Source organism: Pongo pygmaeus, chromosome 22, assembly GCF_028885625.2.
Source record: "Pongo pygmaeus isolate AG05252 chromosome 22, NHGRI_mPonPyg2-v2.0_pri, whole genome shotgun sequence".
Classification (NCBI taxonomy): Eukaryota; Metazoa; Chordata; class Mammalia; order Primates; family Hominidae; genus Pongo; species Pongo pygmaeus.
The window spans coordinates 28,560,634-28,572,488 of record NC_072395.2 but is presented as its reverse complement, the minus strand read 5'-3'; positions in this window follow the sequence as shown (position 1 = coordinate 28,572,488).

Sequence of the window (11,855 nt, the reverse complement as noted above, 5' to 3'; positions counted from 1 at the left end):
GGTTAGAATACTCCACAACCAAATTTAAAATGTTGCCATGCCTTCTGAACTAGACATAAAATTTCTCCCAGAAGTTCTATGAATAGTTAAATTAAAAATGCCACCTTATTACCTCAGAATTATACTATGACCACTAAGAAAGGCAAACGATGTTAAATTAATTAATAGAAAGTAGTGGATGATAAAGAATGAAGTTTTCCAGATATTAAAATCTATATGTTACATTAACACCACTCATTAAACAGAAATTTCAAGAAATCTCTCAAAAATCTCAATGCATAATTTGGAGAAATGATGTCACAAGAGCTGAAATCTCAAAAGTAATGCATGGGTGGGATAGAAATCAGTAAAAATGAGGAGAAAAAGACAAACTAGGGTTATCGGGGGGAGTACCAGACCTGAAGCTGAACAGGGCCATGTGACTCTCAGCCTCTTGCACTTGAGTTTTGCTACTACTAAACAAGAGTAATATTTCTAACTCTTACCGTATACTTCTCTCAGATGTAGTCATCTAAAGAGTGATGCAAATGGAAGTTATTGTGAAAGTGTAAAACAGATACCAGCAAATATCTGTGAGCTAAGGAACAGAAGATGATCACTCCAAAATTACTGGTTCATTAATTACATTTTCCTCTTTTGTATTTGAAGGCAAAGAACCGATAGAGAAACAGTGACTTTAGCTTTGATAAATAAAAGTACAAGTATTTAGATGCATTGTGCTGCATATTAAAGAATAAGAAATTTATTATCCTCTGAGTAATGTATGTCTTAAGCAAATACCTATGCAATGTTTCAACAGAATAGTAAGTAACATGACCATTTGCTGAATAGAATACAAATGTTACATATAAAAGTGATTTAAGAGACTTGGTGTTGCAATATGGAATAGGTCCAAGAACGATTTTTCATTCCATGCACTTGGGCTCCTGCCAGGTTACTTTAAAAATTATGGAGTGTTAAAAAAAAAAAAAAATAGACATAAAATAAAACAGGAATGTCCTAAGGGAAAATAATAAGAAAATTTTCCTTTCAAGCAGTTAGACAGATAATCTACATTTTTGACAAGGAATGAACAAAGAAATATGATTGAGACATATAGTAAAGTTTATCACCAATAATTTGGTATGCTTACCCAAGCTTTCTGGTTAACTGAGGACATACTATGCCACTGTTACTTTTATTTATAATTTTAAACTGATGACAATCTAAATAATTTAATAACACATTTTATCACTTTCTTTATACTAGTATAATGCACTAATAGTTATACTATTAAGTTCATAATTTAATTTTGGGTAACTTAGAATATGGCCTTTAGCTAAATGCCATTGTATGCACCTTATGGTCGGACAGATTTTCACTGGTTACTTTACAATTGCTAATGCCTTATATAAATTTAAAATTGCTAAACAGTCACTCTAATTATGTACACAAACTCAACCGCATTTGTCCATAATAAGTTCTCTGGCCTTGTGGTATGTATTGAACAAGAAAAAAAATAGAAGAAAAAAATCTCCAAATAGTTCACTGGAAAGAGTACACGTAAAACTCATAAAATGTGCTTTTTTGGGTGTAGGCAGAATACTTACTTATTAACAGCCTTCATTTAATCTTAAATGAATAGATTTCAAAGTTAATGTGTTTTCTGAATTCATTGCCATTGGTGAGATTAGGCCTATCTCCCGGTGTGCATGGGGACTAAGGAAAATGATGATGTGCTCTATCCTCGTTACTCCAACAACTTCTGTTGAAGTGAAATTACACTGAAAAGAGAGTATCAGGAGCTTCTGCTGATGGTAGGTATTCAGATCAGTCCTCCTGCTAAGAACAACTAAAAATAGCTTGATAAACTATTAAAAAGAATTCTTTTTTAATTTATCAAATAACTTATCAATTCAAGATGAAATATGGGATGAGATCCAGGAAAGGATGAGAACTCATAAAACCACACCCAGTACTTAAGGCTACTTTTGCATTGAGGCTAGTTACCAATATAAAGAAAGAGCTGAGAAACTAGTAGCAAAAATGCCTTGCAGGGGTCAAAATACAAACTGCGGTGTCCACGATCCTCAAAGATTGGCTATATTGGGCTTAGAAGCACTCTTTCTAAAGCATACCAGGGTTACAACTCCAAAGGATTGCTTCCTAAGAGTACAAATGAACCAGAAATAAACTACCCAATGTGCATACTTACAGCTCAAATTTGCATTACAAAGGCCTAGAAAATGTGAAGCCTTGTAATGGAATCACAGGGATCTAGGTTTTCTAGCACCTCTAGACATGTAGCAAAAGCAAACCAAAATCCTCTGTGTAGAAACATAATGTTATACTGGGCCTCAATACTTTTCTAAAATGTTTTCTCTAATACAATGTCTAGCCCACAGTCAAAGATAACTAGGTACTCAAGAGAAAGGCACCATTTATAAAACCCAACAGAAACATACTCAGACACTTTACATATTGGAATTATCATATAATAATTGTAAAATAATCGTACTTAGAATTTAAAAGAAAATAAAAGCCAAGCTGGAAAAATGTAACAGAGTATTTTCAAATGACATAGCATATTTGAAAAGGAACCAAATAGAATGTATAGAACTGAAAAGTATGGTAACCAAAATAAGAAACTGGATGGATTTGAGAACAAATTGGATCCAATTGAAGAAAATTTGTGAAATGCAAAACAGTTAAGAAAAAAACATCAAGAACATCAAGAATAAAGCTCAGAAAGACAAAAATACAGAACTGTTGGGGAAAGGATTTGATACATTAAGGATACAATAATAAAATCTAACATATATTTTATTGGAGTTTTCAGAAAGAGAGAAAAAGAACAATGTATAAGCAATATTTAAGTAGATAACGGTTGAGAATTCTCCAGAATTAAAAAACATATCAATCCACAAATTCAAAAACCTAATGAAACCCAAGTGGATAAAAAGCTGGCAAATCATAGTGAAATTCAGAAAACTACAAAGAGGAAATCTTAAAGATATATCTATTTATATGATATGTTTCTATTTATGTATATAAATAGATATATCTATTTATAAATCATATACACATGGAGCGAGAAAGAGAGACATAAATAAAAGACAAATTACTTTCCAAAGATTAATGGCTGACTCATTTACTGGAATCCAGAAGACTTTTAGAAGGGTTTTTTCAATGCAATAAAATAAAATAAAATACATTTCAATTGAGGATTTTATATATAATGAAAAAATCTTGCAAGAGACATTTTCAAAGAAACAAAAAGCAAGAGACTTTACAACCATCAAGCCTCTATTAAAGGAAATTCTGAGTGATAGACTTCAAGCATAAGAAAAATACAGCCGACTCTTGAACAGCAGAAGTTTGAACTGTGCGGTCCACTTATAGGCAGATTTTTTGCAATAAACACAGTTGTTCCTCTAATCGATGTTCCAGGGTTCCTCAACTACAGGATTTGATTATGCTGGGATTTGGGTATCCACATGGGGGAGAGGAGAGTGGTGTTCCTGGAACCAGTGCCCCACCAGTAGCAAGGATGAATGTAATCCTGAAGCCCAAACAGAAGCTCAAGAGAGGCAAAGAGAGAGGGAGCACAAGAAAAGGGATGAAGGTGAGAATTTTAAAAAAATAAACTACCCATCAGGACTATGTTCCTTACCTGGGTGAGGAAGTAATCTGTCCACCAAACCCCAGCGACACACAATCTACCCGTGTGACTAATCTGCACAGGCACTCCCTGAATCTAAAATAAAAGTTCAAAAGGAAAGAAAAGAAAAGAAAAGAAAGGGGGATGGAAATGTGGATAAATGTAATTAAACATTGACCTTGTAAAACAATAATAAAGGTGTTTTATGTAATTTACAAAAAAAAAATATGAAATTAGTCTCAGGTTCTTGCTCTCAAGATGACAAAGAAAAGAAGGAACCATGTCATGCCAAAAAGAGGCACCGCCACATGCAGCCTATCTGCTGCAGACACTGTGCCCAATGTATGCCCAAGGACAAGGCTACTAAGAAGTTCGTCATTCAAAACAGAAGAGGCTGCAGCTATCAGACATTTCCAAAGGGAATGTCTTTGACTCCTGCGTGCTTCCCAAGGTATATGTGAAGCTACCTTAATGCCTGAGTTATACCATTCACAGCACGTTAATTGGGAATGGATCTCATGAAGTACTGAACGCACCCACCATGATTTAGACCTCCTGGTGCTGCCCCATGACCTCCAACAAAACCCTTGTAAGGAGCTGAATCCTTAAGGATTAAAGAAAAACAATCCTCTGGAAAAAAATAAAATGGAAATTATGCTTTATATATAATTTACATATATATGTATATTTATAATTTATATACATATATAATATACATATGTATGAAATTAAATATTTCCATTTCATACCATATAGATGAATTCCAGACTGATTATATATGTAAATTTAAAAGGAAGAACAGTAAATGTTCTAAAAGATATAGAAGAGTATCAATAGGACCTCAGAGTAAGAAAAGACCTCAGCCGGGCGAGGTGGCTCATGCCTGTAATCCCAGCATTTTGGGAGGCTGAGGCAGGTGGATCACTTGAGGTCAGGAGTTCAAGATCAGCCTGGCCAGATGGTGAAAACTCGCCTCTACAAAAAATACAAAAATTAGCCAGGAGTGGTAGCAGGCGCCTGTAATCCCAGCTACTTTGGAGGCTGAGGCAGGAGAATCACCTGAACCTGGGAGGCAGAGGGTTGCAGTGAGCCAGGATCAGGCCACTGCACTCCAGCCTGGGGGCGACAGAGTGAGACTCGTCTAAAAAAAAAAAGAAAAAGAAAGAAAGAAAGAAAAAACTTCTTAAACATTACCAGAAAAACCATTAATTTAAAAATTGAGCAACTTCATCACATTAAAATTAAGTAACATTTTCCAGAAGGCATCCTTAACAAAGTGAAAAGTCAAGCCTGTTGTGAGGGAGAAGACATTTGTAACTCGAATAACTAACAAGGGCTTATATCAAGAATATATAATGAGCATCTATAAATCAATAAGAGAAGGTCAGGCAACCTGATTTTGTAAAAAGGGAGAGGGGTCTTGAACAGGCATTTTACAAACTGGATATCCAAATAGCCAATAAGCACACTAAAAGAAAGATATTCAACCTCACTCATGATGGGGAAAATTCTAGTTAAAAAAAGCAATGAGTTACTACATTCACCAATACATTTGGCTTATGTTGAAAAATCAATCAATAAAATTCGCCACGTAAACATTTTAAAGGGAAGAGATACTATTGAAATTCGACATCCATTTATGATTTTTTTAAAACTCAACAAATTAGAAACAAATGGGCACATTCTTCCATCTAACAAAGGGTAGCTACAAAAGGAATTTTCTGTAATTACTTAATGCTAAATCTGCAATGGTAAGACATTAAGCACAAGACAAAGATATTCATACCACCATTTTTATTCAACATGTCAATATTGACAGCTGCCAATATTTGCAGATGATGTAGCTTTTTGAAATAGAAAATAGAAATAATCTACAAATTGATGGAATTACTAAGAGTTTGGCAAGGCCATTTTTTATAAAACCAGTATACCATAATCAATTTTATTTTTAAACATCAGTAACAAAATATAAGGTACAACTTATCATAGTGTTAAAAAAACTAGGCAACAAGAAAAAAATCAAAGATATGCACCAATTCTATGGGATAAAGTTTATGGAAAGAAATTAATGATGTAAGTGGAGATATATAACATGTTCATGAATTACAGACAATATAGATATGTCAGTCCTTCACAAATTGATCTACAGACTCAATGCAATACCAACCAACATCACAACAGAATTTTTGAATATCCAGCTGATTCTAAAATGGAAATGAAATTGAAAGAGCCATGAATAGCTAAGCATGCTTGCATGCAAATAAAAATGGGAGGGCTAGCTCAACTGATATCAAAACTTACAATAAAATAGATTAATATTAAGATACCGCAGTATTAGCACAGGGAACAGTACAAAGACCAAGAGAAAGCAATGAAGATCCTGGGGAAAAAACTGATACATACATCGACCTTTTATTTAGGTGCCTGCATAATAATAAGGAAATAACCGCCTTCTCAGGGTACACCGCTGGCACAATTTTTAGAGCTTATACTAATATTTGGGGAACTTTTTGTGTCCTAATGAAGATGGTCTTTATAGACTCTCCTTAGCAAATACCTATATTTCAATTATGCTCATTCTCCTAAAACAGCTCTTTTGCTGTGCTATTAAAATCAGGTAAATACTCTAAGTTATAATAGCACTGTCAACAAAAATCAGGTATGTAATTTTGAAAGGGTAGAAAGTTTAGAAAGTCAGGATGATGCCATCTGGTGTAGATTATTGCTATAAAAGTATTTATCGCTATAAAGATATTTTATAGGTGCAGCCTAAAAAATGTTCAATAAATAAAAAACTATTTCAAATGATTTTGTTTTTTACCCACTACCTAGATTCTTACCAAAGGAAGAGCAGCATTAAAAATTAGATGCTGTACCCCTCTTTTCAATATGTAATTGGAAAGCAGACTGAAATAATGCCTCAAGGTTAATCTTCCAAAAACCTATTTTAATGCTTTCTTTATAAAACTTTGTAATATGTTTCTTTCAAATTACTATTAATATCATTAGTTCTTATTAAAAATGTAATATATTGAGTGTTAAAGTGAATATATAGGTATTAAAAACAGATAAATTTTCCAAAATTGCATTTTCATCATATTGACATTAATTTCCACATTTGATGACTCAGAAACTAGTATTGTAGTTTTGAATGGAATATATGTAGTATATAATATAAATACATTTTTGTTTCAATTTAACCTTTTCCACTAAATTTTATCATATTAAAATGTTAAGAACTTGGTAAATTTTTTAAACTTATGAAAGAAACAATCTTTTTATCTTTCACATTCAAGCAGAATGTGGACTTTTACTTTACAATATGAACAGTTCCATATTTTTAATTCTTTAGATATGATCCACTTTTATCTTTTCTAAAAACAAAATACCCAGTGAACTTATCAGTTATTAAATAATTTTAATTATTTATACACTTAACTATTAAGTATACAAAACCATATGAGGTAATAAATCTACTGAAAACTCTTGAAAATTTCTAAGTCGCATTGAAAATTTCTAAGTCGGATATTGTTAAGGAGTTGTTGATGTTAGAAGTGGTCACTGCAAATATATGTCCTACTTTTAGGAAAGAAATACTGTTAGAGCTCTCTTCACGTTACAGAATTAGCACAGAAATCTGCTTCCAATTAAAGAAACTGTGGGAGAACCCAGCTGTATTTAAAATTTGGCAAACGTATTAAACTGTGCTCCAAATGCTTTGGTTTCAGCAAAGCCTATACAGTATTTTTTCATGTTTTTTCCTCCTTAACTTTAAAACACATGTCCAGAGAATGGATCTGTCAGCCTCTCCTTCCAGTTACAATGATTAGAAAAAATTTCGATATTCAATGCCTGTAGTATTTTCTCCCTCTAACACACACAAAGGGTGGAAAAGAATATTCATGAGGTCACCTGTGTAAACCAAATGATTTATATCTTGGTTGTCAGAGTGTTTACAAAGTGATTCACTTTTACATAGAACCAAGAAGCTAAGTTTTGCCAACAGCTGATGGTACTCAAGCTATGAGTGGTTTGGATTTAATCTGAAATATAAAAGCCAAGAAGATTGGCTTTTATATGAAACAAGAAGATTGTTTCAGGATAGTTTTAAAGTCCCCACAACTACTTTTTATGACCCATGCAATAACATTTTGAAAACTATGGTTCTACATCAATTTGGTTATGGAGAAAATGTTTTCTAGGGATACTAATTCAAATACACAAATTAGGACTTTTGAAATTAGAATGAGTAGAATGAAAGTAGTATGGAAAAACCACTAAAAGTAATCTAGAGGATTTCAAAAAAAAATTGTAGAGATCTACCTTCAGAACTTACATCATCCATTTCCCCTTTAAAAGTAGAAGAAATCAGCATGTTTTTCTTTCATTAGCTCACTCAGTAACAATTCTTCCATTTTCAAGCTTTAGTAATAGAAAGTTCTAGAAAGGCGAGACTTTTTAAAGTGCAAGTAGACGTCACACCTTTAATGTCGTATTTCCTAGCTTTAAAAGACCATCTATAAGCAGAAGCAATATCTTTTCTTCCTTGGGATAGATGGAGCACAAAGTAATACAATTAGAAATTACTAACACATCTATAGAACTTACTGTATGTCAAGCACTATTCAAAATCTTTTACGTATATTAATGTACTTAATCCTTCCAATAATCCTATGAGGTAGATACTGCTGTTATATTATCAATATTCTACACACAGAGACAAATAGAGGTTAGACACAGACAAATTAAGTAGAATGTGAAATTAAGTGCAGCTATTGCGTTGTACAACTGGAATTCAAACCCAGGCACAAATTCTTGAGCCTTTACACACTGTATTATGATATAAGGAAGCATGACAAAATCAAGTATAAATAGATTGCTACTTACTAAGCTCTTGGACCTCCAGGATATGATTTAATCTATTGAAATTTCAGTTTTTTTCACGTGAAAAATACCAAGTATGGCATAGAATTATTTATATTTCAAAGAATGTGAGTTCCCAGAATATATTGACTATATAGTACATATCAGTTCCTACCAACACACATTTTTCACATGCCTATTATTCACAGCTCAGTTATAAAACAATGCAGTATTCCCGGTTCAACCTGGAGTAGTAAACATTTTTTTTTTTTACCTCCTTTCCCTTTAAAAATTCTACTAAAAATGTCTGTGAAAGGGTTAAAAAAGAAAAAAAGAGTGAGGGTCCCCTTGAGGACAAGAAAATACCAGAGAAGAAGGCAACGAATAGGAAATTTTAATAAAATAATGAAGCTGAAAAGAAGGTGGCCAAGTGGTGAAAGGCAACATATAGAATAAACCTCAAATCTAAATATCCAAAAGCATAAAGAAAGCCAAAGGAAATCATCATACACTACATGCCAAAAAAAAAGGCTCAAAAATGAGACAGGGTGAACCCTGAAAACAGAGAATAAGTGAAATAGAAAATAGGGAAACTAGTTGAAAATCTGTGCAAAAAGCAACTAGATTTTTTGGTGATCAGCTCTCACTGGTCTCTTCATTTTCAAAAATGGAGGACTGCTCTATGGCAGGGCTGAACTAAAAGGACACTAAACTCAGAAACAGTGCACAGAAGGGAAGGCTTGGGTGGCATCTGAAAATAGAGAAATTAAATACCACCTTATGCTGATTGGTGGACCTCCACACCACCAAACTCACTTATTACTAGGCTCTGAGAAAAGTGGCAGCCATGCTTATTATACCAGGAAAAAAAAAAATTAAAGAATCATCTCTTCCAACATGGACCCTCAAGGAATGATATGTAGTTTCTGATAGTTAAATTCCAATAAAACCAATGCACCCCTGGCCAGTTATTCTAAAGTAAAGCTCTTAACAGTATTTCCAAAAGCTGGAAAAAGCTGGTAACTATGCCATGGTAAGCATCCAGTAAAAGTTAAAAGGAAAATTGTATGATTATTGAGTGAATAACTTTAGGTTACTGCTATCTAATAGAACCTTATATCAATATAGGAAATGGTGGAAATTTTTTTTACATCTGTGCTGTTTGATACTACTGAGCAGTTGAACTGTGACTACTGCAACTGAGGTACTGAATATCAAACTTCGTTTAATTTTCATAATTTCTATCTAAGTAACCACAAATAGTTACTGCTTACCATATTAGACAGCACAGCTCTAGTCAAGGACATTGGAAAAAGTCAAAATGGTGGTGGTTCTTGGCTGCTTGTTGCCACTTTAAAAGAGGTCTCAAAGAAATAAATTTCACAAGACTTACTTCATTTGAAAGGAGAGACAAAAGAGAATACAACTTTGCTAAAAAGTATGTCTTTTATTCCGTTACCTTCAATTTATATTGGCTGAAGACAGCTTCACTTGGGGCCTCACTTAGTTTAGAAAACTAGCCAACTCCTGTATCTCAAACAGCAAAAGATGAGATGGGACTCCCAAGCCTCTCAGTCACATTACAATTTGTTCTCACAAGGAAAGATCAGTTAAAAAGACTGTTCTCTGTTTCAGATGGTTGCAGAGTGTAGCTTTCATTAAGTTGATCTTTTGAGTGTGTCACACACATCTCTTTTGTCATTTTTATTTCATTTTTAGTTTTCTCTCTCTAGATGCTTTTGTTTTGATGTTTTCTGTCGAAATATCTTCTATTTCATGATTTTCTCCATTTGCTATTAAAACTATTTATTGATTTTTAATTTTAGTATTGCATTTTTTCAGCTCTTGAATGTCCATCTGAATCTTTTCATAGATAGAATTTTTTTCTTTTCTTTTCTTTTCTTTTTTTGAGGTGGAGTCTCACCCTGTCACCCAGGCTGGAGTGCAGTGGCGCAATCTCGGCTGACTGTAACCTCTGCCTTCCAGGTTCAAGCGATTCTCGTGCCTCAGCCTCCCACGCACCTGGGATTACAGGTGTGCACCACCATGCCTGGCTAATTTTTTGTGTTTTTAGTAGAGGTGGGGTTTCACCATCATATATAGCATTTCTATATTAAAAGTCTACATCCTTCATTTATTTTCCAACTTTTCCTCAATTTTTATTAACATTTTATGTATGTATTTATTTATTTTGAGATGGGGTATTGCTCTGCTGCCTAGGCTGGTCTGGAACTCCAAGGCTTAAGTGACCCTCCCTCCTCAGCCTCCTGAGTAGCTGGGACTACAGGCATGCGCCACCATGCCTGGCTAATTTTTTTTAAAAATTTCTGTAGAGATTGGGTCTCCATGTGTTGTCCAGGCTGGTCTCTAACTCCTGGGCTCAAGCCATCCTCCTGCCTTGGCCTCTGATATGATTTGGCTGTGTCCTCACTCAAATCTCATCTTGAATTCCCACATTGTGTGATGGACTCAATGGGAGGTAATTGAATCATGGGGACAGGTTTTTCCCATGCTTTTCTCATGATAGTGAATAAGTCTCATGAGATCTGATGATTTTTAAAAGGAGAGTTTCTTTGGGAGGCGAGGTGGGTGGATCATGAGGTCAGGAGATCAAGACCATCCTGGCTAACACAGTGAAACCCCACTTCTACTAAAAATATAAAAAATTAGCCACACGTGGTGGTGGGCACCTGTAGTCCCAGCTACTTGGGAGGCTGAGGCAGGAGAATGGCATGAAACTGGGAAGCAGAGCTTGCAGTGAGCCGAGACCATGCCACTGCACTCCAGCCTGGGTGACAGAGCAAGACTCCCATCAAAACAAAAACAAAACAAAACAAAACAAAAACAACAACAACAACAAAAAATGGAGTTTCCCAGCACAAGCTCTCTTCTCTTGCCTGCTGCCATGTGAGATGTGCCTTTCATCTTCTGCCATGATTGTGAGGCCTCTCCAGCCATGTGGAACTGTGAATCCAATTAAATCTCTTTCTTTTGTAATTTGCTCAGTCTTGGATATGTCTTTATCAGCAGCATGAAAATGGACTAATACAGCCTCCAAAAGATTACAGGCATAAGCTGCCATGTCTGAAAAACATTTTAAGTATAATTAAAATAATTATACATTCTTAATTAATTTCAAGTTCTTGTTTGTTACCTCCAATATCTAGATCATCTATGGGTCTGCTTGGATTATTTTTTTTCTCTTTATTGTCAGTCATATTTTCCTACCTTTTTACATATCTAGTAATGGTTATTATATATTGGAAATTGTCATGAAAGAACCACAGAGGCTCCATATGATGTTATCTTCCATTAGAGAGGGTTCTCCATTTCCTTTGTTAGACAAATGTAA